General features: G+C 42.7%; 1 protein-coding gene across 1 annotated transcript in view; it reads left to right on the top strand.

Moving 5' to 3' along the window:
- Positions 1–26353, top strand: part of LRMDA (leucine rich melanocyte differentiation associated) — a 979155-nt gene that overhangs the window by 932629 nt on the left and 20173 nt on the right. The gene's annotated exons all lie outside the window — the stretch shown is intronic.

Genomic DNA, 26353 nt, shown 5'->3' with positions numbered 1-26353 from the left:
CAGTGTTATGTAGCATCAAGTGATGTTTAAAATAATATTTAATCTGAGAGGCAAATATTTATGCAATAAGAAATGAAGAAAGATATATATGAACTCATATTATGACATATGGATAGAAAAAAGACTGAAAAACAAGTTGTCAAAATGTTAACTGTAGTTAGCTATGGACAGTGGAATTACATATGATTTTTCTTTTTCTTTGTACTTTATATTTTCTACAATGAGCACATAGATATTATAAGAAAAAAATTTAAGACAACCTCTCCCCAAAAATATGGTCTTTATGAAAATAATTCTCGAAGAAATGGTAATTATAGTAAGAAAAAGGATTTGCATGAGTTAGGAATTGTGTTCAGCTACAACTACCAAACACCCCTAGTAACACTGGCCTTAATGTGACACTCTCGTATAACATGAGCCCCAGACGTAGGGAGTCCATAGCTAGTATGACACTATCAGGAAGCCAGGCTTCTTTTATTTTTGTTTTACTTTTCAACAAACTAGTTCCTGTCCTCAGGGTTGATGTTTGGTCACAATAGAGTTGCTGCAGCACCAGCCCTTATTTCCATGTTCCAAGGAGCAGGAAGGAAGAAAAGCCAAAGTCAGAAGTTTATTCCCCTGAGGAAAGCAATTTCTTTTTAATAAGGAGCCGCTTTCCAATATCCCTTATTTGTGACCACTTTCAATGAACAGATTGCCTAGGATGTCAGTGTGTAATATAAGATAAAAGGGGAATATGGATACTTTTTAATTTAACTCAATAGCAGATTGATTTTAACAAAGTCTAGTGCATCAGTGGCACTAAGGAAGCCTCAGAAGGCTGTTCAGTATTGTGCCACATGCAGCCACTATCATCAGCTGTGCTTGGTACACCACATGAATCCTATTTGCCACCCCAAGCCTCTGGTATTCCTTGTACTTTTGCTCTCTCCCCTTTAAAACAGGCATAATGAAATTGTCACTGACTTTTAGGATTGTTGTGAGGATAATATGATTTTATTGCTGTGAAATTCTTTTTAAAGAGGCTAACTCAGCTATGCAAATGTAATTTTTATAAAGACTAATAACTAAGAGAATCAAGTGATCACTACATGCTAGCCACTATTCAGCTCTTCATTTGCAAAATCTTATTTAATCTTAGGAATTAGACATTTAAGTATCCCCACTCTCCAGATACAGATATTGAGACACAAAGAGTTTGAACTTAGGTTGTCACCTAAGTCCGTGGCATTGATTCTCAAACGTTAGTGTGCTTAAAGAATCATGATATGAGTGTTAAAATGCAGACATCTAGGATCAGAAATCAGATTCTGCTTCAGCGGACTGCAAACTACCGACTATAGACTCTCAGATCTACCAACTATACCAACTATAAAATCTTGATTTTGCAGCCATGTGGCAAAGGAGAGTGTTCCTCAGAGAATGAGCTCCTCTGGATCCTCAGTTCTGCTCTGGCAGAGACTACATCCATCTGAGCAGTTATTTCTGGTGGCATGCCAATGACTTGGGCAGCTTTGTCATCTCATAGGGGAAACAGGGCACTCACACCTGAGGCTACTCCTTATACGATAGTTTGGGGATCCTCAGAGATGAGAAGACTTTGCTGGTTGGATTTCCATGATTTTTCAAAGAGAAAGTTTTTGAGGCCCATTATTAGAGCAGATGAGCCAAGAGGAGGTGAAGTGTTAGTTCCCAGGAAGATTAGGAGTATCTATTACACACCTTTCATTTGAGTTTCCTCTTGGTTCACTCTTTGGCAGAGGTGCAATGAGGAGGTCTGTGTTTGTCCATGGACAGTCTCCTAAAACAAGAGACAAACCTGTGCCATTTAAAGTTCCCAGGCGACTGATTGCCAACTTGAATGCAGAAGAATGTCAGAGCAACTGAATTGGGAAAGGTTCTTGATTCTTGTTAAGGCTGCTCTTTCTTTCAGTGGATGAAATCCGTCATGTGGAATCACGTGTTGTGACAGGCCTAAGCACTGAGGGATGCCGGAGGGAGGGCTGGAAACTGTGAGCGAGGATTTTCATGAGCCACACTGTAAACCGATTTGGTGAACTTCAGGAAGAACACAAGCTTCCCCCCAAGGACTCATGGACTTGATTTTTGTTGAGATCCATTTTACAGGCAATCTATAACAGAGAGAAAGGGCGAAAAATAACACTAGGTCACCTCATAAGGCTGTTCCGAGGATCAAGTGACGAGACCATCCCTATAAAGCGCTCGTCACAGCGCCTGCACACAGGAAGCTCAATGACACTGGCTATGGGGGTGTCGCTGAGGGGCAGGAGGAGAAGGGGAAGGAATCTGCTCCAACGTTGCTCCATAGAATGTCCTTCAGTTGAAAATTTGCATGAAAATGAGAGGCTTTGTACTCATAATGAGAAAATGGATGTTGAAATGAAACAGGAAACATTCTGATAGAGATCAAAGTCACAGAAACAGTGCTCTTTCTGTTCTTCTCTGGCTCATCAATCCCTAAAATGATCTTTGTTTTAATGAAAGTACTGGCTTTGGAGTCTGAAGAATTGATAGCCAGCCACAGCTTTTTCCTGAGGTAACTTCGTTCCTTTGAACACAACATCTGATCTTTCTAAGTCTCACATTCTTCATCTGTGGACTGTGGATAATTAAACCTACCTAGTGATGATGGGGATTCCACAAGATGATGTACTTAAGGTAGCCGGTGTAGTGTCTTGCACATAGCTGATCAAATAAATAGCTGATGCTGTGAAGGGCTGTGGCAGCCAAGAGAGCTCTTCAGAATATGCCATGCTCCTGGGGGACAGTTCACCTCCATCTCCAGGTACATGCCTGATGCAGAAGACAATTTTATAGAAAGAACACTCAGAACTAAGAATTCCTTTTATATGTTAATGGTTAGATGACCTAAGGGCTTATTATGCCAAGTTTAGGGGCAGCTATTTTGTTATGCCTTTCCTCTTAATGTTAGAAAGGAAATCCCCACCCCTTCTTCATCTCAATCACCCAGTATAGTGCTGCTCGATCACCCAGTATATAGACTCCCTGCCTTGGGGAATCCGCCTAGTGCTCTTGGAGTATGAGAAAGCCAGCCTCTGCTGCAGCCGTCAGGGACTCGAATTGCCTTTAATATCCAAGAGTGAAGTGCTAGATATCATGTGGTACAGTCCCTGCAGCACGTAGACAGATAGATAATTCAAGATGGAAAGACAAACACCCCCCCCACCCCCCCCACACACAGATGGGAAAAGGGTAGTTGAGTTGAATAGCAGGAGTAGGAATGATATCTCCTCTTGTTCTTGGTAGAGTGAAAACAACCTTTCCATTTTCAATATGATACTAGCCGTGGGGTTTTTTTGTAGATGACTTTATCAGGTTGAAGAACTTTTTTTATTCCTTTATTGTTGGAAGTTTTTATCATGAATGAATAAATCTCTTAATTTTGTCAGTTGGGTTTTTTTCTCCATCTATTGAGATAACTATATATTTTTTCAATCTGTTGATATGGTGAAATGTTTTTGGTTTTGAATATTGAACCAACCTTGAATTTCTTGGATAAATCCTACTTGGTCATAATGTATTATACTTTTTATATATTGCTGTATCTGATCTGTTAATATTTTATTATATATTTTGCATGCATGTATAGGAGGAATATTATATATTGTTCTATAATTTTTTCTTGTAATCTGTTTGTCTAGTTTTGGTATGAGTATAATGCTAGACACATAAAATAAGTTGGAAAGTGTTTCCATCTCTTCAATATCCTGGAAAAGTTTGTGCAGAATCTGTATTATTCTTTGGTAACTCTTTGGTTGAATTTACCATTAAATCCATTTAAACCTGGAGTTATCTTCATGGGTCAATATTAAACTGTGAATTCAGTTTCTTTAAGATATATGAGGTTGTTCAGATTATTCATTTCTTTAGTGCCTAAGCTTTTTAAAAAAGACACATTTCATCCCCATTTAGCCTCTACTTTTAATATTGTGGCCGTCAGGTAACTGTTATGCTATATGCAGCTTGATCACAAGCTCTCCCCCTGACCTGGCTCTTCTGTTTGGTAAGCATAGCCTGGCTTACTTGCTCCTTCATCTACTCATTCATTTAGCAAGCGTTTTAGACTCATTTTAAATTCTAGGACTTGTGCTAGGGATCGTGGGTTCCAAGATGACTAAGACAGTACCCCTGAGTTCAACTCAATTACATTTAAGCGGGAATAATAATGAAGCGATTGGCTCTGATGCACCAGGATATGTGTAATAGCTGTGTGATGAATGGTGCGCAGGGAGGACTACAAGGAGCCTCTAATTCTATTTAGGGGAAACCAGGGGAAGGCTTCTAAGAAGAAATGAAGTTTGAATTGGGCCTTGAAAGACAAGGGAAATTTTATCTGGCAGAAGAGAGTCTTGTCATGTAAAATGTCATGGGATATGTGGGAAACAAGTCATTTTAGGTTTTCCAAGGGTAGAAACTTTTACTTCAGGAATTGTTTTGATCAGGGGAGCCAAAATCTAAATGCTAAATTAAAAAGTTAAATTGCCTTAGTTAATACAATTTATGTTTCTCAACTACACTTGACATGCCTGATATACTATCACTGACGAGAGAACTAAGGTTGGGTGATTGTTTCATGGTGATTCTCAGATCTTTAGGTCTTATTTTTATTATTATTTTCATGGTAGTAATAATAAACATTTTCTTCAAAGAAGACATGGCTTTTGAACTGGATCTAATTTGAGTGCTGACATTCCAACAACAAAAGAACAAAACAAGACAGAGAATGAATGAGTGAAAAACACCTGTAACGTGTGCTGTGGTCATTGTAGAGTTTTTCGCAAAGTTGCAATCATGATAGTCACAGTTTTACCTTGAGTATGTTGGTCATCTCAGGCCAACTTTAGCTGTTATATCCAGATACAACTCTATTCATTGCCCTCTAAAGAGATCATGGAAAACATTGTTTTTGTGTAAATTTGATGAGAAACACCTCTTCCTCTTCTAGGTTACTGTGTCCAGACCTTTGCCATAAAGGGTTTATATTTGTTATTGCGCTTGCTTCTGTTTTTGTTGCCTTTACACAACGATGTTGAACCCCAGAAACACCTCACTGTTATCCAGGAGCTTACAAATTCATTGCTTTAGTTAGTAAATGGAAGCTCTTTGGTTAGAGTCTCTTATTGTTAATATTCAATTAAAGGTACCTACTGACTTCCATTTTTCAAATAGATGCTGCTGCGCAGCCACATGGCTGGGGTTGAGCATTGACCTAGGATCCAGGAGGCAGTGGTTTGATTCAGGGTCAAGGTACGTGCCCGGGTTGTGGGCTTGATCCCCAGTAAGGGGCGTGCAGGGGGCAGCCGATCAATGACTGTCTCTCATCATTGATGCTTCTATCTCCCTCTCCCTCTCTCTTCCTCTCTGAAATCAATAAAAACATATTTAAAAAAATAAAAAATAAAAATAAAATAGATGCTGCCTTGTTGATTTGCTTATTACTCTTTGATACTAAAATATAGCTAGAATGGCCCTGTGGAATTGTCAGTTATTTAAGTATTCATACATATTTAGGTAAAGCGTGGATGGCTTGGAATTATTCTAACATGACTAAATGTGTTATAAAAATGTTTGCTCCGAGGTTGTGCTATAAATGCATATGCTCATTTGGAGGAACAAAATACAACTTTAGGTTTCAAAACATGAATTCTTAGCATATATTTATTGCTGACTATTTGCTGAGCACAGTGCTAGGCCCTAAGAGACAGTAGTAGATGAATACTCTCATGGAGCTTAGTATCTCATGGGTATTTATTCATTTATTCACCTATGAATCCTCACTAAATGCTTGTTACGAGCCAGGCACTGTGACAGATGCTGTGCTTTGCCAAACAGGTGAGAAACATCAGTATAATATTGTCAGCTCATAATAAATATTTAACTGATTGTAAAATTATCCTTTCTAGTCTCTTTAATATATTACATTATTCCATAATGAGAAAGAATGTAGAAGGAAAAGCATTTAGTTGTACGGCAGAGACTGCTTTTGCTCACTAAAATGTACGTTTTCTTTACAAAGAAGCCAGACTTAATTTCACACTCTCCCCTGCAGTTAGATATGATCCAACAAGTATGTTTTACCCACAGAAATGTGAGTAGAAGTGATGTGTGTCATTTCACAAACAGGGTTTTTGAGTGAGGAAGACATAAATTTGTATCGCGTTAGGCCACTGGAATTGTGGGGCTCGCTTGTTACAGCAGCTTGCATCACCCTTACAAATACACTAGTAGAGTAGCTTTAAGATGGTTCATCATTGTAAGAATTGTGACAAGTCCTCAAAGCATATCTCAAGATATGCACTCCTTTGACAATGATAATACATATTATTCAGTAGCTGAGGTCCTCATAGTCACCATGCTGTGGGGTTGGGGTACATAGGCAAGGATTATTTTAGACATGGAAAAATGAGGTTCACATATGTCATGTGACCTGCCAAAATTCACAAGCCTGGAATGCAGAGAAATTTGTATTAGCAACATCATATTTTGTTTCTTAGTTCTATCCTCTTAGCTTTTGCCACCTTCATTATATTTATATCTAAAATTATTAGTTATTTACTTTAAATTTTATCTTCTTGCTATTGCCTGTCTTCCATCACTAGATTGTAGTGTCCATGAGCTGAGACTTTATTCACTGCTTTATCTCCGTCTATGAGAACACTGACTGGCACATAGTAGGATCGCAGTAAATAGTTGTGAAAGGGAACAAGGCATGACTCAATAATTGATTAAATAAATGCCTTTACCAGTCAGGGATGTTGTAAGGGATGAATGAAAGAAGGGCGGATTGTGTATGTGGACTGTGTGTGTGTGTACCAAAAGGAAAGTGCAGAATGATAGGATTGGAGTGGGAGGGACTAATAATTATTTTGTTTTGAATAAGAGAATGTTGTTTGTAGAAAACACATTGGCCTGAAAGGATCTCAGTTAATGCTAGCTTGATATGTTTAAATGGGCATTGGATGGAATCAAGAGGAGAGAAGGCAAAGAAAGTTAACACAGATTTGAAAATTATGCCTGGGGTTATTAATCTACAATTACAAATGCCGTATGCCCAGATAAGCCTTTTCTTCTGAAATCATAACTGCAAAAAATTTTAAACCTACAGAAAAGCCAAAAGAATTGTATATTGAATATATATGTATATTCTTTACCTAATATCACTGTTAATGCATCGCCACATTTATTCTATACATGTTTGTCTGAGTCTGAATGTGTATACACACTTTCATGAGACATTTAAAGAAATTACAGATGTCCTCACACTCCACTCCTAAGTACTTCAGCATGCATCTCCCAAGAACCTTTTAGAAAGCAACAGAATGCTAAGAAAATTAATAATTCAGAACTATTAACTAATATACAGTCTTTAGTTAAATTTGCTATAACTGTCTATTGTCTTTTTGTTTTAATCTAGTACTCAAAGTTTGCATTTGATGGCTAAGTCTTTTAAGTATTTTTAAATGTAGTCCAGTGGTTCTCAAGCGTGACCCTGGACCAGCAGCATTGGAGTCACTAGGGAACTCGTCAGGTGTGAACTTCAGGGGCCCTGTCCCAGTGAGAAGCTCTGGAGGCAGAGCTTCCTGTGTTATAATCTGTGTTGCAACACGCACTCCAGGTGACTCTGGTGTGCACTAAACTTGAAGAGCCATTGATCTAGAACATGCTTCCCACTTTTTCTGCTTTTCATGACATGTAGATTTCTCAAAAGCCCAAGTCAGTTTCATTGTAAAATGTCCTACATTCCAGACTTTTCTGATTGCTCCCTCATAATTTGATTCAGGTGTAAGATTTTGGCAAGTGTAGGTGATGTTGGGTATATTTCATTATGTTGATAGATATTTAATGATTGTTTTCATAGTAATGCTAAGATGAATCATTTGATTAATGTGGTTACCACCATATTGAGCTACTACTATAAAGGTATATGTTCCCCTTTATAATTAATAAGTATCCTGAACAGTGGCAATCTAAGGCCATGTGAGTATTTTCTTCCCCAATAAACTTGAATGTAATAATTGTAGCCTCAATTTAAAATACTTGACTGAACCACTGTATTGGTGTATCGTGATTTTTCTAATTTTGTCATTTCTTCTACATTAATTAGCTGCCATTATTTAAATAAGAGCTTTTTCCTTTTCTTTATATTTATTTGTTTATGTGTTTAATTATCATTACAAGCTTATAGTTTATATTTTAATGTGGCAAATTAATTAGTATCATGATTATGTTTGATATTCAAATAGTACCAGAGAGAGTCTCTTCAAACCACCCTTTGTGTTCTTTCCCTGTTTTCTGGTGCAGGAGGTTCTAGGTTCATTTTGCACGTTTCCTGCCCACAACCTGAATTAGCCATTTTCTCCTAAGAAGCCATGGATATTTTCAGTGGAAAGTATTTTTGTAAACCTGTATTTGAATGCTATATGTTCTACTCGCATGCACACAAACACATTCACATATGTATAATTTTTAATAATAATTTCTTACCGATCCTTCCAATATAAATTAGCAGAGCCATCATTACTATCATCATCATCATCATCAATATCATCGTCTCTATTAGTGTTTGAGAGCTGCCATAATGAATTACTACAAACTGGCTTCGAACAACACAAATTTATCATCTTTCAGTTCTGTAGGTCAGAAGTCTAAGCTGGGTCTTCCTTGAGGTAAAATCAAGGTGTCGACAGGGTGTGTTCCTTTCTGGAGACTCGGAGACTCGTGGGGAAAATCTGTTTTCTCGCGTCTTCCAGCTTCTGGAGGCCTCCCCCACTCCTTGGCTCCTGGCCTCTCCTTCCACCATCAGAGCCAATGTCACTGCATCAACCTGATCACTCTTCCATGGGCCACCTCTCCCTCTGACCACGCCTGAAAGGGGCTTTCTCATTTAAAGACTCAGATGATTAGGTTGAGCCCACCCAAACAGTGCCAAATAATGTCTCCATCCAAACGTCACTTCTGCAGAGTTCCTTTTGCCATATAAGTAGCATATTCATAGGATCCAAGGACTGGAGTGTGGACACCCTGGGGCCATCATTCTGCCTGTCACGTCTCCCCTCATTCGTTTGATTTCTGTTCTCAAAGTGAAAACCTTGACTTCCAAAACTTCTAAATATTTACACATTTCTCTGTCCTACTATAGAAGCAAAGTAATTTGAGAAGTATAGCAGTAATAACAGTAACGACAACAAGCCTACTAAGTAACCCTTAAGATTTCTTTGCATTTTTTTTGGACCCAATATATAAGTCACTCACATGTGTGGCTGAACTACTGCATTCCAAAATTAATTTCTTTTTCTGTGTCACTATGTTATCTCTTTTATATGCAATTAGGTTCATTTTTCCCAGTTTTGTTTAGTTTTAGGGTTTGCTTTTTTCATCCTTTTTGGTTCATTTTTTTATTATATAAAATAGTGTATGGATATAAAAAGGCATGTATTCAGAGAAGTCTCAGTCCCATCCCAATCCCTCCCACCCTACGTTCACCCACTCTGCACAGGATCATTCTTATTAGTCTATGATTTATTCTTTCTATGATTCTTTTTGCAAAATGTATGAATATGTGTATTTTTTAATCTTATTTTACTTCTTTCTTACCTAAAGTAACTGAGTTCATGCAGTTTTTTGCTCTTTGTATCTTTACTTAGCCCTATATCCTGCATCTACGTTTCTCGGGCGGAGTATCCTGGGGGTCACTCTCTACCAGGTGGCCATGGGAATTTTGAAAGGCGTAATTATTGTCTTTCCTGCCGTTTGTGCTGTTTTACGATACAGAGTTGTAATGTTGTATTACAACAAATAGTATATTTGCGACGACACAACTAAAAAGAGAAACACATATGCAGAAAATGTCTTTTTTAATGGGTCTTTTTGTCTATGTTTGCATAACATTTTTTACACAGCATAATTACAGAAAAGTTCATTGCAGTTATTTTTATCTGGCATCTCCCTTTCTTTCCTTTCTTTTTCTTCTTTATTTTGGGTGTCATCGATTGTGCCTGGCACATAGCATTTCCGTACTTGCCTGTTTTACCCAAAATCCATAAGAGGTTTATTCAGTTGGTCTATTTTTTAGTGCCTCTATTTTTAAAAATTAAATATTTTATCTGAAATTATGAATTCTGTTTCATTATCAGTTATTAACATCCTAACATGAAGTAGTCGATCGGAGAATTAGTTGCTTCTTATAAAAAAATATAAAAGAACAGGTGTCTGAAAGAGGACAGTTATATTTTGATTCTGGAACTGAAACCCCAAGAAGGACAAGAGGAAGTATGAAGGTCACAGATATTCTAGGAGGGAAGGAAGCAAACCAGGGAAAGAGGGACATGGGAAGGGAAAGGTCCACATTACTGTGCACAGCGTAGAAAATCTGCTTAGATAAAAACAGGGGTTGTATTTACTGGAACAGAACTAGGCCTCAGGGAGCATGTTCTCCAGACTAAGAACCAATGCCTGGAGAGACTGAACAAGTTGCTCAGGACACTTACTACAGACCAGGAGCTAGAACTTAACCTTTGGACCCACCACACTTCCCAGGGTTGCTCCTCCAAAAGAACAGTCCGGAAACCGAGCCGGTACCCCAGTGCCTGAGGAGAGGGAGGGGCCCTGAGCCTCCCGTCCTTTAGAGCTCTGTGGATTTGGGCTACTTGTCTCAGGCTGGAAGTGTCCACCTCTGTCTCCCTTGGCCTCCTTCAGTCAAGTCAGCCGTATTTGTGGAGGTGCATTGTTCAGCCTCCCAGCATTGTTTAAATTTAAAATCAATAAAAAAAGTGAGCCAGCAAGAGGCACAGACTGATGAAGTGCTGTCTGTAGGAAGAGCTTTACCCTCTGCCACGTTTCTGTTGAAATCCTGAGAAATGTGAAAATGATGGAGTGAAGCGAAATCAGATTAAAAATTATGTCAGCTACCAAAATTCAGTAAGGCAACCGTGCCTTTGGCAGGTAATTGAGAATTGGATGACTTTGAGTTCTGAATTTGTATAATGATGTCAACATATTCACACCCATACGCACACCATGTGCACACATAGCCCATTCATATATAGGATGCACACGCACACGCTCAAAAGGGCACACACATGTGTGGCATGATTCACAGTGAGACACACAGCACACATACAGCAGTGAATATGTGAGTGCCCCATGCCCACACTTAATACACATGCACGCAAAACACACACGCACCCGAGTTTGTTCTTGACTGTTACTATAAAGACGTAACTCTTCCATCTGCCAGCTTACCCTACATTTTTATTTTGATGAAAAACATAATAGTAGAGGGGAGAAAAAATCTCTTCATCAGAAAATTCAGTGAAAAAAAAAACCTCCCAAGACATTGTCATGTATTACTGGTTCGTTTTGGTGGTTAAGAGAATTATTCGAAAACAAAGAAGGCTTTCACAGAGCCTCTAAAGTACAAAAGATTTAATAACATTTACATCTGCGTATCAGCCATGTCTGTAATGCAAGTCATGAATAACTCATAAACCAGAGCACGCAAGAGCAGAAGTGCGCACACATCATTTGAAATCCAGCCCACCCCATCGTCAGAGGGATCAAACGCACAGCAGGAGCAGTTCCAGTTGATACACACACAGCACAGTCATTGAAAATGAAAACAGATTAATTACGTTCCTTAAGGTTAGGGGAGAACTGGCAGGATTCACCAACCTGTTCAACTGCTCTGGTGAAACACTGTGCCAAAAAGTGCATCGTGAGTGGCTTCTTTACTTTTTTAAAGAAATTACGGGGTGAGCATTTGTGTGTGTTTGCCTTGTTTTACTGTTCATTTAATCTGCACTTGGGCCTCAGTCCTGACTCCTTGCTGTGCTGAAAATGGGGAAAGTAGGCTTAAGATGGATCCTTGTTGTGAGTGAGTAACTTACAAAAAAAGGAATTTATTGTTGAGCAATGATATTTCAAAACAGCAATACCTGCGCAACTCCAGGTGGTGTATGTGGCAATCCACGCTGCTAGGAAAATAGCTGTTTATTACCAAAACCTAGAGCTCATGTAACAACATGTTTGATAAAGAAACACAGGGAAATCCCTTTTTCTTCTGGATCAGGTAACTCTTTGAGGCCCAAATCTGGTCTTGCACCTCCCTGGATTCATTCAGCTGACTCTCGTGAATTCCGGGGGTTCTCCTGGGCTTTCCATGTATGTTGGCAACATCCTCACACTGTGCCATGGGGAGCCTCTGGTGCCATGATGGACGACACGAGTGGAGGGTTTGGTGTGGGCATTGGCATTTGGTATTTGTTCCCATTTTTCCTTTAAGTCAGCGCCGTTGTTTTTTACTTCCAGGAGTTAAGAGGATATTCAAATAATGTTAATCTTCCATCAGTCCTTTTTGTTTCCGGGCTTTGCTCTGGTGTTTGCTTATTTAGTTAACCTTTCCTCTCCTGGTCCTATGTCTCCTTCTCTCTCTAGGACTTCTGTTGGTGCCTGACCGTGGGTGTTAGATGCTTTAAAATGAGCTCTGTAGCCCGAGCCTATTTGGCTCAGTGGTTAGAGCGTCGGCCCCTGCACTGAAGGGTCTCGGGTTCGATTCTGGCCAAGGGTATACCTTGGTTGCAGGCCCGATCCCCCGCCCCCCTTGAGGTGAGTGCAGGGGCAACCAGTCGACGTCTCTCTCCCTTCCACTCTCTCTGAAAAGCAATGAAAAAAATATCCTCAGGTGAGGGTTAAAAAAAATAATAATAAAAATAAATAAATAAATAAAATGAGCTCTGTAAATGTTAGGGAATCCCTTCCTCTTCTTCCATGAACCTCATTTCAGTGTGAAATTTCAAACTCTGCCCAGTCCTTTCTGCTGCAAAAGGTTAATAGTTGTCTCTTTTGTACGTACTATCAATACTCAGTCCCTGCAGACAGGGTCTCAGGGCAAGGTGAGTATAATTGCTAAAAAATATAGTCATTCTCATTTTAAGTGAGTAATACTTCTGTCGTTCCTGATGCTTCCACCTTCGTGTGTGTGTGTGCATGTGCATGCATGTGTGTGCACGTGTGTGTGTGCACGCATGTGTACGCAGGCATGAGTGAGACCTCCACTTGGGGGAGGCCACAGCCATCCCATAGAAGTTTGCACATTTACGCATTTGGGTTTTAAATGTTGTGCCGCATCCCGAGCCTCTTAGGCGCTACAGATTATGTATAATAGATGACCTGCATTTACAGAGATGTGTGCTATACAGATGTAAATGTTATTATAGCTTTTATATTTTATGTTCTTGTTGAAAGATCATTTTGTCTTTGAATAATATGGCCGTTCAATTTTTTTTGGAGAGGAGGGGGTTATCTTTAAAAGAGAATATGAAATGGATATTGCATATCATATATTTCTTAAAAGTAATTTGGAATTTTAGGGTCTGGGATTGGGGCTGACTGATACACTGCCACAATGAGATATAACCCCTGGAAAATAACAGCACCAGCACATGCCTGCATCTGTCCAACCTCATAATTCACTTTCACATTGGATTATGGATGTCTGCGTTCAGTGAGTCTATCTTCCCTTTAGGTATTATTTCAGCCCTTTGAGATAATAAGGAAAGTTTAATTGCGTTGTTAATTGATTTTTTGCACAACATTATTACCTTGATTGATTGCAGAGTTGATGAAAATGTTAGACACAGGCAGCGTGGAGTATCAGCCCGGCAAGGAGTGAGAGCCTTGTGGAGAATAGATAACCTTGATGTTAAGAGCTATATCCTTCAGATGTGTCTTCCCTTGACATATTGATGGCCCTCGAAAAGGGAAAAGCTGATTGTATGCAGAATGCAATCATTAAACCCACTTCAGCTTGCTGTTGATTAATTTGTTTTTTCCTGAAGGATCTAGTTATAGGGAAGGCCTCACTTGTACCAACAGCAGCCATTTTCTAGGCTCCGGACTGTGTTTAACCCTCTCGGGGAAGGGAAATAACGAGGCAGGCGAGCTGAGTCGGGAGGGTTACCTTCGGGGTTGGGGGTGCGGGCTTGATGCTCACAGGCGCCCTCCCCCTCAAGAACACCCTGCTTCCTCCAGGCAGCGCTCATTTCCCCAAAATGCCAGGTTTTTCAAAATGCCAAGTCCAGGGCGCCTTTCCCTGAGACCTGAGGTAGAGCGAAATGGAAACCTCAGGATGCCAGAGGGTTTATTAAATAGGCTTCCAGTGGTTTCCAGAGAAGACATGGCACTCGGGACTTTTTATTATACATTAGGCGAAACCTCGCATCAACTTGCTCCCATGATTGGAGACATTGATTCTTGTGTGTGTGTGTGTGTGTGTGTGTGTGTGTTCATGCGTGGAGGGATGACAAGAAAGGGTTTCTGCAGACAGTTTATTATATTTTTAATTACTCCTCTCCCTGGCCTACAGAATTCTTTCCAAGAAACGTTTATTGATAGCTGTCATTGTTAGTACAGCCCAGAGCCATTCTCATGGCACCGAAAATCAGGTATTTTAATGAGCTGCTTGATGATTGATTGATTGATTGATTGGACTTCTGCTCTGATTCCCTCCCCCAAACTCACATCACATTCTCTGTAGCCACCCAACCCTGGGCAGAGGCTAAGAGGCCCAGTGCCCTGGGAAAAGGAGCTGGCTTGCCCACTCGGGAAGGATGGACGCTCGTAGACGGGCAGGAACTCTAAGAGCCTCCATCTGCCAGGGACAGAGGTGGCTGTCCCCTCCCCGCCCCCTGCACCAGCTTCTGCACTTAATACTCATGAACCGCTGTGGCTCCTTTTGCCTTCCTCCCTTTGTGGTTGCCCCCCGTGTTCATTTAAACCAAATTTTAATTGTGTAGCATTGTTGGAGGGCTGCCAAGAGTTATGTCATCTTCCAGGAGTCCTGAGCCCCCCAGGAGGGGTACTTGGCCTTCGGGGCAGAAGAGAAACAGCTCACAAGTCTCCCAGAGCCACGGAGCTCCCTGTAGATGGAACTCACGCCTTGGCCCAGAGCAGCTTCCCTGCCCCCCCCCCCCCCATTCAGAGTCTTTCCTCTGCTGAACTAACGACTGGCGCTCGGGAGTCTAATATCCACAGAGCCTTGGCCCTCAATTACCTTAATGGCTTATAATGAGATTTTGGCCAAGTAGCAGGTAGCAGGTTATTACTTCCTGCTCAGCGTGGGCAATGTCTACGCTGTTAATTTGTGTTGCCGAACGTGGCTCAGAGCTGAGCATCAAACTGTCAGGGCCAGATGTATTCCATTAGGTACGAGGCTCACATTGGCTCATGGGCAATTTTTTTTCCAATATGGAAGCATGTTCCCTCACCACAGGGTGAATCCTGACAAACTCAAGCCAGCCAAATAAAAGGGGGTAATATTGCAAGCCATCAAAGTAGTATGTTCCAGAGACAGACAACACCTGGTACCACCCACTGTCAGCAACATCTCCCTGACCTGGGCCATTCCATTGCTGGGCAAAAAGTACACCCCTCTGAACATTGCCGGAGAGACTCTGGGGCCTTCATTAAGTTTAATAAGCCTGACCCTAATGAGGCCCTTCTAGTATGTTCTTCTATTATTTACTTTGTCTGTATCCTGGGCAATGTAATAATACCAGTAATGTCCAAGAGGTTCTTAGTACTCTTCTAAACTGCTTTCTGCTATTAATTCTTACTCAACCTGGAATTTCTTTCATTAGCATTAGCATAGGCATGTACTTTTTCTTTCAATGCAGGCCAGAGGATGGGGAGTTGAAGATCAGGAAATAATGAAATATATACAGCATTTGGCAGTGAGATTTGGTAGTACCCAAGAATTATGATGTGCTTTCTGCAACAACAGACTTGGGGTTGTTTTTTGTAATGCAAACTTCTTTCAGTTAGGTCATATATCAGTAGGTTCCTTTGGATTTCCTTTCAGAGAAAGCAATTCAGAGTGTCCTGCAATTAGGAAAGATTATAGTAATATCAGTCCAGGGAAAGTTTGAATTCGTACGAAGGACAGAAGGAGGCTGGACTAACATACCCAAGAGAAGAAGATCTTTTCCCCAGTCCTTGCAGGGTTTCAGTTATGACAAACTCACTCGTGACTGTATCTGCTTGATTTTATTTGAGAGGATCTGTTTTCTGTAGCTTGAAAAATTAAAGACAAAGAAGAAGCAACTTGACCTGCCTTTCAGCGACTCTCCCAAGAAATTTTAGGCTGAAGAACCAGACAGAACTGTGGATGTTTCCCCCCTTCTAATGTGAGCTTTCTAATAGGAACAGATCTGAAACCCAAAAGCAAATGTCTGCTTGAGAGCAAAGCCAAAGTTCCCATCCAAATTCTGCAGGGGGACCCCCACTGCTCAGATGTGTTCATAGGAGATTCTGTCATGTTATTGGGAAGCTAAAGACTTTCTGGGACATTTTTCTGCAAGATTTTTTTATCTGATACTTCATAAATTATGGTTTGCAGGTTCAGTTCCATTCTTCTTATGCAAAAAGCTCTTTACTTCTGTTAATATAATACACTCATCGCTTAAGTTTAAACCTTCATGTTTTTTGTTTTATATTAAAGAGCTGGAGCAAACCTTTTATTATTATTATTTTATTATTATTTTTTTTAATTTTAGGCACCACTTGTTTTCAGACTCCTGTTTGGGAAACAGTAAAACCTCTTTTGAGTAAAACTTGATGCCCTAGGACCCTCAGTCAACCAGATTTTTTTAATCTCTGAATTTGAGTGATCTTGATTTTACGAGAATAAAAGCTAATGCCAAGACTTCAGTTTTGTTAAGGGGGACCTTTTAAGTTGTCCTATAACAGTGTTTCTTAAAGTGTGGTCCCCTTACAGCAGCATGGAAATTCTTGGCCCAACTCAGACCTGCTAAAGGAGGAATGGGACTCAGCCATCCGCTTGGGCGAGCCTTCCGGGTGATTCCGATGCATGAACAGCTTGGAGTACCACTGTCCTGGGGACAACCATGCCTCTACCTGTAAATGTCCAAAATCAAGATGGACCCTGAGATCCTCTTATTTAATCCCCAATAAAAACAATGTATTGAGTACCTACATGCCCTAGGCTCATGAGGCATGGGTGAAAAGCTGTCGTCTCCATCCTTTTGAGGATCCCAAGTCCTCGAGAAATGTTCATGAGCAGTTCCCACCCCAGCTCAACTTTCCAACTCTGTCATCCTCATTATAAACACTCAAAGAAAAGCTCAGCTGTGGTCACTATGGTGCACCTAGCAAGGCAATGAGATTGACTTTGGTTTTATATAGTGTTTTGTGTGTGAATGGAGACTCAACAAGATTTCTAGTGAAACACGAGTTGGTGAGTTAACTTAATTAATTAACTGGAACCCACGCTTCCCCTCGTGGTGAGCCAATCGCATGGCATATAAAGGAAGAACATGTGCGGGAGCCATTTCACGCGCTTCCCTGACCCCCTCGGAGGCCTCTCGGGTGAGGTGGAGAGCTACACCTGGGCTCGGCTCTGTTTTCCCCAGGCCCAGTAACTCCAATTTTGTTCACACCCTTCTCGAATTGAAGCCACTCATTTATTTTAATTCTAGAAAATTCTAATTTAAAATGCTATTCTCTAGAATGCCAAACCTTTATTGCTGTTTAAAAAATAATGATAGACTTGAAATTTTTTTAACTCCATGAGTACATCTTTTCTCCTAAAAGGAGGTGCTTATATGTTGATCTTGACATGAAAATAATCACCTGCTCACGGGCCAAAGACCAATGATGGTGACCGAATGATGACTGAACAGAAGCTGGAATTATTCTTTTCTCTTCATTTGCATGGCTTCTGCCTCTCTTCTCTGATTAATCTGGGCCAGATACTCCTGAGGGCAGGCAATGGCTGGGCAGGTTTGGGCAGGGAGGGCCTTGAAAGGAGGTAGCTGTGGTTTGCGTGGATGGAGCACACACACCTTTTGCATATTTTATTGATCTAGTTTTTATTTTGTTTTATTTTTATGAGCTTTGCTTTTCTGCTTATGAAATGATGATTGGTTACGCCCATTGGGTGGCATACTTCTTTTTGGTCTTCTAAGAATGATCTTTCTCTAAGAAATGCAGACATCTATTTTTGTTTATTAGTTTGCATGCTACTTTTACATTTATGCAGGTGATATGCAAAAATCCCCAACCCCGGTGCCTGGAAGATTAATTAGAGCAATTGATAGTAAAGAAAATCAGTCCCTGAAATGGAGGCCAGAGGAATCCAAAAGGTGGGGCATCTGGAAGCCCCATTCCCAGAAAGCCTTCAGCACAGATTGAACACGCGCGACATATTGATCATTTCGGAACCTGTAATTGGTGACCAAAAGCACAGTGTGGCTTTAACAGCCCTCCCTGAATAGTTGCCATCACTTTATTTTATTTTTTTTAAAGAAAGCTGCTGTTTTCCCTATATTCATGCTGCCCTCTAGTGGCAATGCTCCCGACTTCAGAGGGAAGGGGGAGCAGATGGATGTGGAGACAGTGCTGGCAATGGTGGTGCAGTGGAGGGGTGGACTTTTCCTTCTTTCTTTCCTCTCCTGTCTGAAAGATTTCTGAGCCCCTCAGTCAAAAACAGACAGAAAAATTAAGGCGTGCCACCTGACCACTGCCCGTTCGACTGGCAGCCAGGTTTCATGCGACACCCATGGGTGAGCTGCACTGAAGGGAGCCCAGGAATCTTACCTGATTAGCATCCCGTCTTGGCCTGCACTTTGGAATTCAGCTTGTCTCTAATCCATTAAACCCCACGTCAAACGCAGGGATGGGGGAGGGGTGACACACTCACACCAACTTGGCCTTCAAGAGTCAAGTTGCTCCCTGTGCTAGTAGGTACGAGTCAGCTTAAGCCAGGTTGTTGGTGATCTTTGATGTTTTGTCCTGCGGGCCATGTCCTAGTATTCAGAAATAGCTGGACTAGAAAGATAGAGTTTGGTGGGTGTTGGGCCTGGTACTGCGACGTTGGGGAAGCCACTCTGAACCTCATGTCCCTTCTCTATAAAATGAAGGACTTACCCAAAATGAAGATCTTTAAATTCTGTCCCAGTGAGAATTGTTCAATATAGGTAAAGAAATACTTTAAAAGAAAAAATGCCCTTTCTTTGTTTAAGCTCCCTGGGAAGGACAGCAACATCATAAAGTACCTGGATAGGACTGTATAAATAAACCATTGTTTAGGGAGTCAGAGTACAAACTGTTTCTGGCTTCATTTTCAAATGGCACGAAAACTATAACCTGGGAAAGAAAACCAAAATTGGGATTCTGATGATTTATCCCTGGCTTCTTTGGGTGGGGAGAGGGCATGTTGTTGGAGCGAGGAAATGTTTACTACGGCGTCTGATCTCTGATATGTAAATGATCCTGTTTGAAACCCAGCGGATACAGAGGAAAGAGCCACTAGTATTAATGATGTTCCAAAAAGGGAGCAAGCGAGCCCACCTCGGCCCTGGGACGCTTTCCTGTCAGTCTCCGCCTACCCGCACTACCCCCATGCCAAAAAACATTATTTTAAAAGAGCATTGACATCTGAGGAAAAGCATGCTGACTGTTTCCTTTCCAGGGTTCACAGAATGGAAACACCCGCCGCCAGATAACTTTGAAACCTGTCAGCCCAATATTTCCTCCAGGCGCGAGGACTTAGAAGGGCCCACTCGGGCCTGGGTAGGGCCACGGCATCTGCAGCCTGAGTGTGGGGACCAGGGGCTCAAGGTGGGACAGGGGAGCTGGTCACTAAGGATCCACTCAAACGTGCAGTTACATCTCGGACTTGGACCAGCTTTTACATCTCCCCCTGGCAGATTACTAGGGAAACACTGGCCCTGCCTTTTCCTCCTCTCCCCTCTTCCCCGCCTCCCCTTCTTCGTGACAAGCCTCATTTCAGCTGCCCCGAGAGCCCCGAGTGCATTTTCCACAGGCTCTGGCTTGTCACCCGTCAACTCATCTGCCCACTCATGTGACCGTTGGTGCAGCGGTTCCCGGCTGGGAGGCCGGCTCCTGGGCCCTGCGTTCCTATCGCCTTCGGTACGGATCCTGCCAAGATCCTGCCCTGCCGACGGGCTTCCTTCTGCGTTTCCTTCCTCACAAACACGCTGGTGAGGCCTGACACAGCCCAGCATTTGTCCAAGCAGGTTTCATCTTCTGTGTGTCTGCGAGGAAAGTTGAACCTCCATCAGGCCTCACGGAGGGGACTGAGCCCTGGGGCCAAATGCCCTCTTCTCAAGGGCTATGCTGCCTGGCATCTGTGACAGCTTTCTCTTAGATATGGACGCATCCTGACCCTTGACTGGGTGGCCCATACTGCGTGTTTTCGATGCGCCTGCCAGCAAGCGGCATGTCGTAACTGCATGCATCCGGAGTACTTACCTTTGTCCTGCACACTGTTTGTGCTAAGAAATGAGTAAAAGCTATCATTTACTTTAATTTATATAATAAACATCGCTGGTAAATATAATCGACCTGCAATAAAACTGACAGCAACTAAACATGCATATAATGCGATTTATTATGGAGGAAAAACTGACCCAGATTTGTCTTTTGCTGGTATATTGAAAACAGCACAAATTCATGGGGAGGAAATCACCTTGGTAGAAATAATGAAAACAAAACAAAATCGAAATGAGCCAAAATAACACACAATAAAAGGAGCGGACTAAGCTTCAATAGAGGACTCGGTCTTCCAGTCACAACTTAGATCTGCAAAATTTTACTCAAGGAAATGTGACTTTGTAAAACACACACTCAGAGAGATTCAGAAGATAATCAGTGAAATTTGATATTTGGCAAATGCCGATTGTGGAGTTTAACCTTAATGTAAAAATTACATGGAAAAATTGATTCTATTAAAAATAAATTCAATAACATAAAAATGAAAAGGTTAAATAATAGAGTATGGTTTGATTGAATTTAAAAATTAAGGAATTACATAAACACAGACAACGGCATGGTAATTACCAGAGGAAAAGGGGGGTGGGGGAAGGTAGAACACGGGGAGGGGGGATAGAAATAAATAAATAAATAAATAAAAATTAAGGAATTAAATTGGCTAAATGGAGCTTGTTCTGAATAATTAATGCTTTCTGAAAGACAAATTACCAGGCTAGTTTACATGTTTATATTCATAAGCCTCAAGCCAAAGGGGTCAAGGTGACAGAATTCAAATGCCCACCAGTGTGAATTACCAGTCGGCCTGGCAGGGCCGGAATACTCCTCATGGGGTTGTTTTGTATAGTAAGAGTTCAAAAGAGGGTACTCATTTGAGGGACTAGGAAATGTCCCTTAGGCAGCACTGCTTGAAGTGGTCACTGCAGGATTTAGCAAGGACAGTGTGCCCCCTGGTCCGCGGGGAGGACGTTTGGGGGGTTAGCAAGCATTGCACGACCGTGCCGTCCCATTCCACCCCAGGATGCGGGTTATAAACTGAGGCCCTCGCCTGCAGTGCCACTCAGCTGGTGAGGGGAGGAAGCGGCACTTCTCCTCTGCCTCCTCCACCCTGTCTGGGGTCAGGTGGAGAGCCTGCCCCCCTCTTACTCCCAGCCCGAGGCACCTTGGCCGAGCCTGGCGTGGAGCATGGCTTGTTCTCCTTGCACAAAAGCCTCTCCCAAGCCACCCTTCCCTACAGGAGCTTCCAAAGCCCCTCCTCTTCTCCTTGGGCCTTGGCATTCGAGTAGCCTACACCGAAGGAGGGTGGGCGCCGGGCGCCTGTAATTCTGCAGGCTCTGCGAATCCTGTGCCATCTCCACGGCGAGCCCGTAGCTCGTCACACCGCCGACCTCGGGGCGCCGCTCCAGCCACTTCCCAGACCGTGAGCCAGGCGTTTATTCCACCCAGGCCCGGGTTACTCGCAGCTGCACCGGACAAAGCCAGCGCTGCGCGCCCTGGGGAGCGGCCTGCCTGCGGGCGCCGCTTACAGCCGCTGAGGCTGATGACAGCCTTCCGTGCGTGTCTGTCTTTCCAGCCAGACGCCCGGTTACTTTGTTTTCCTGGGAGAAAAGCGTTCAGCGTGAAAACAGCACCCCTGTTAGGACCTGAAGCTGCTGCCTGCTGCTACTTTGTCCCCTTCTTCCAGGAGGCAACTATTGAATCTGGATGTCTCTAAAGCATTTCAAACGTCTGCAGTCTTACCAGAGGTTCAAGTATGAGTGGTCAGCAATTGAAGTTCCTAACATTGTGGATTTTGTTTAAATCGTATTTAGATAACAATTTTAATGGTACTAATTTATCTGCTCCACAAACGTTCGCTGAACACGTCCTCTGTACCAAGTACTGTTTCAGGCACTGGGTATTAGGAATTGGGCAGGAGTGAGTATTGCAGAGGTGACAGGCAAATGGGAATGTATAGTGTCACATGGAAGCATAGTTCTAGAACCTTCCACAATGAACCAGAAAGACTCTGGATACTTTTTTCCTCTCTGTCACCTCTTCCCAGCACGGTCATCTCTGTTTTCAGGGGCCGTGAAGAGTCTAGTTCCTTCCCTTACTCACACAGACTGCAGAACAGGGGTCCATGAGCAGCCCTGTTCCTTGCCTGTTCCGTAGCACTGGCTAATTGTAAGCGCCTAGGATCACACAACAGATTACAGTCCGCTTGTCGTTACACAGCTACACTTACAAATGTTGGTGATAAGAGCATTTAAAATGGTGACTACCATAACTAACATTAGTAATAATAATAAAATTGATACATTATTTTACAAATACAGATTTGTTGGTCCAATCTCTGCTGCACCAGCAAATTAGTGTATATATGTTTGTAAGAGTAAAGACTATTATTTTTTCACAACTACAATGCACATGGTAAACCACTTACTCTGATATTCAGTCTTTAGTTTTGTTGCATATGGAGTTATGAGATTCGAGTCGAAGCCAGCAGGACACAGGCTAGCTAGTGGTATGTACTTCTCAGCTCACAGTGTGAAATACAGGCCACAGGAAAGTTAGTGGAAACTCCTTTGTTGGGGGTTTTGAGATCCAGCAGAGCTCCCCTTCTATATGCTATGGGACAGACTCTGCGCTGGATGGGTTTCAAGAACTGATTTTGTCCAAATTAAATCTTTGATGAATTAATCACTGGATGTGCCTCCTACATCGGGCAGTATTGGACCTGACATCTCATCTTCATAAGGGAAGCACTGGAAAATATTAATTCATCTATTTCAAAACTAAAATGAACCTCAGAGATTATCTGGCCCTTCACCCCACTTCACAAAAAGAAACTAGCTCAGGAAGGAAGAGGGAGGTATACATGGTCACATAACTGTTAGGGGCAGAGATGGCTTTCCCTGCATATCACCCCCACCTCTCCTTACTAAACAGACGGTAGAGATGCAACTGGGCATGCAGGACCCTCCAGGAGATCAGGGAGTCCTGGGTCTTTGCTGGACTCTGCATGGGTGGCCAGGACTTCCTTCCAGCACACTCCAGGGTCTCCCCCAGCAAAGTCTCCAGCACCATTCCTACCCTCACAGCCTTGCATCCGAGAGACTCTGATTCCCACCCTCTCAGGCAGCTCCAAGGTCATAACTTAACCTGCATAATTAGAACATTCATCCCAGAGGGAGGAAAGCATTTAAAAGATAAAGGACCTCTTTAAAACAGATTCTTCCCAAAACATTTTTTCCCCATAATTATAGTTTTAAGAAGTTATGGCGATGGCAGAGCTGGCTACTTAAGAAAAATTAGGAGTCTCATTTGGCAGGAGAGGATTTCCCAGGAGACAACACACTGTCATTTTTTTTAGGGCCCCCGAAAAAAAATCACGTACCGACAGCTACAGGTCGGCCTGATGCATGGCAAGTTGGTTTCGCTTATTATGGCCAATTAATTTCTCCCCCAAGAATCAAAAACACTACCTATGCCATTAAGTGTTGTCGCCCCTCCGGTCCCCAGACACTGGGTTTCGAGGCGATACAAACAAGCGAATGCACTGCAGACGTACGTGGAAACTACCGCCTACTGAGTTATGACAGCGGGTTCCCGAAGTCCAGCCCCGGCGCCTCCCTGACAAAATGCCTTTGCCAGCAGACTGTTCCCTCGGTCATCCTCACTGTTTCAGGCAGTTGGCCTGACAGGAGGGGGAGGGCCATGGGGAGAGCAGGGAGAGGGACACAAGCCACCACCCCCCTTAATTTATGAGCAGATCCTCTTATGTTACAAATAACCTTGGTGATAAATAAAGTGCTACGGCCGCATATGGGGCTGTGGTTTTAGTTTCTTCTTTGTCAATTGTATTTATTTATTTATTTACTGAGCACAAAAGTTCCATTTGGGGGGGTAATCGCTTCCCCGCTGTGAGCTCAGTTGGGTAGGAGTCTCGGAGTGATGGCACTTTCGTAATCGTAGGCGGTTCAAGTTTTCAAATACCAGCCTGGGTTTGACTGTCACTGGCCCGACCACCTTCCTTCCCGAGGAGCAGCAGCAGCTGGGTTTAATCTCCTGCTACCAGACGGTCCCCGTGCTGTCCCGGGGCAGCCCGCAGACTGAGCGCCTTCCCTTTAGGGATGTTATTCAAGGCGACAGCTCCTCACACGCTGGCACTCTGATCACCTGGAGTAGCCAGGATATCAGGGGGCGGTGAGCGGGCTCCTCCTGCGAAGTCCAAATTCAGATTCACTGAGGTTAGCCTTAGGCCCCTTGACCCCAGCGCTCAGACAGAGCAGGCTGCCAGAAACTTTAGAGCGACAGAGTTCTGTAATGGCATCTGGGGAGAAATCTGCAGGAGCCCGGAGAAGACCCCAGTGATGGGGAGTGATGTCAGCTTTTGTTAGAGCCACAGGCAGCGTTAGAATATCCTTGGCATAATGTGGCACCGATATCTCTGTCAGCATCTCTGTTTTCTGTCACCACACACAATCCCGGGCCTGTCTCATGCCCTGACAGTGTCTTTTCAGATGAGGGTATTGCCCGCACTGAGACCAGCTCTGCTCCCCGCCACACAGCCCCTTTGTTTGAAGTCTGCCCTTTTGTCATTAATGCACTTGACGTCTATTTAAATCTGACAGTGAGTGTGGTATCTGTTTTCCCGTCAAGAGATCATTGACAATATTAATACCTCATGTCCTTGCCTCGTTTTCCAAGCTCTGACACCTCACTGCGGTCTCCTGCATTCATCAGACAGCCCTCTCTCGCCAGGATGTCTATAAACATCTTGCTTCCAGGCCGAAAGGAAGAAGGCAGCCCCTGAAAAGGACTTTTATCAGTGCCAACCAGAGAGAAGGACTGGGAAACGTGGCTCAGGACATGTCCCTTTCCTCCACATTAGGGCCATGTTCCAGGAGCACACAGCCCATTTCGAGGATGGCATCTGAGGTCCAGGTTTCATCTAGGTGAGGCCTGGAGTTGAGGTTTGCCATGGAGAGAGGGTAGAGAAAAGATATTCGATCTGAATGCACTGGAAAGTTTGCAGGAAAGAATGAATGCACTCACTAGTGGGTATGGGTGTGCCTGCCTTGCACTCTTTTACTCAAGAGAAAGACTGTGCTCTTTATGATATCTGACAGCACTATCCGTTTCTTCCTCTAAAAATGCATGCTGCCCTGGTGCTGTAGAAAGAAATGAACATCTCTCAGCCTCATTCTTTCCGATTCGTCATGGGTGTATTTGAATCAATTACTTTTAAGGAAGGCCCTTGAGGATTTTCAGAAATACCTGAGACACTCCCACCCAGGCCTGTGGGGGATGCTGTTCCTGGAACAGACTCTAACCAGCTAAGCCTGGAGACAGGTTCCGGGCATTGGTGGCAATGTCAATCCAATGCCAGGTGCATGCAACACAATTCAGCCAGGTAAAGAAAATAGTTCAATGCCAACAGCTAAAAGAATAGTGTAGGCCCAAAGAAAGGATTCAGGGAGGTTTCATCCAAGCTTAGTGTTTCCAGGCACCAGACCAAAATTCAAAATCAGAAATTGGGGATGGGGGGGTCAGGGAGAAAATATGGCCAAGGGGAAAGTGTGGCCCACAGCAAATTTGCTCATGGGAACATGGCAGAAAATGGAAGTATGAGAGCATGCCCGAGGCCAGTCTGGAGGCCATGGGACAGTATCATCCTCTCCCTATTGCCAACTCTCAGATTCTGTGACCAGCAATTCCCAACTTTGTCCGAGCCATTCGAGCCCAGGAGCATCTGTCCTGTCCTTAGAAGTTTCTAAGAGTCATTTTTAATCCTTATTTTAGAAGAAGGTTTAAAGTTTTGCAGTGGAGAAATATCTCTTGTACAATCACAAGAATATCTACTGCTTAGAACTTCTGACGTGAAGAGCCTGGATAATTTCAAGTGCTAATTTATCCCAAATGAACACTATGGTGATTGTTGGTTTCCTACCATCGAACTGATAGAGGAAAATCATACCTATAGGTAGCTATTTTTATAGGTCGGTTTGTGGCTGGTGAA

The sequence above is a fragment of the Miniopterus schreibersii genome (genome assembly GCF_964146895.1).
Source record: "Miniopterus schreibersii genome assembly, chromosome: 14".
Lineage (NCBI taxonomy): Eukaryota > Metazoa > Chordata > Mammalia > Chiroptera > Miniopteridae > Miniopterus > Miniopterus schreibersii.
Note: the sequence above shows the minus strand (reverse complement) of the source record. Positions and strands in the feature narration are given on the sequence as shown.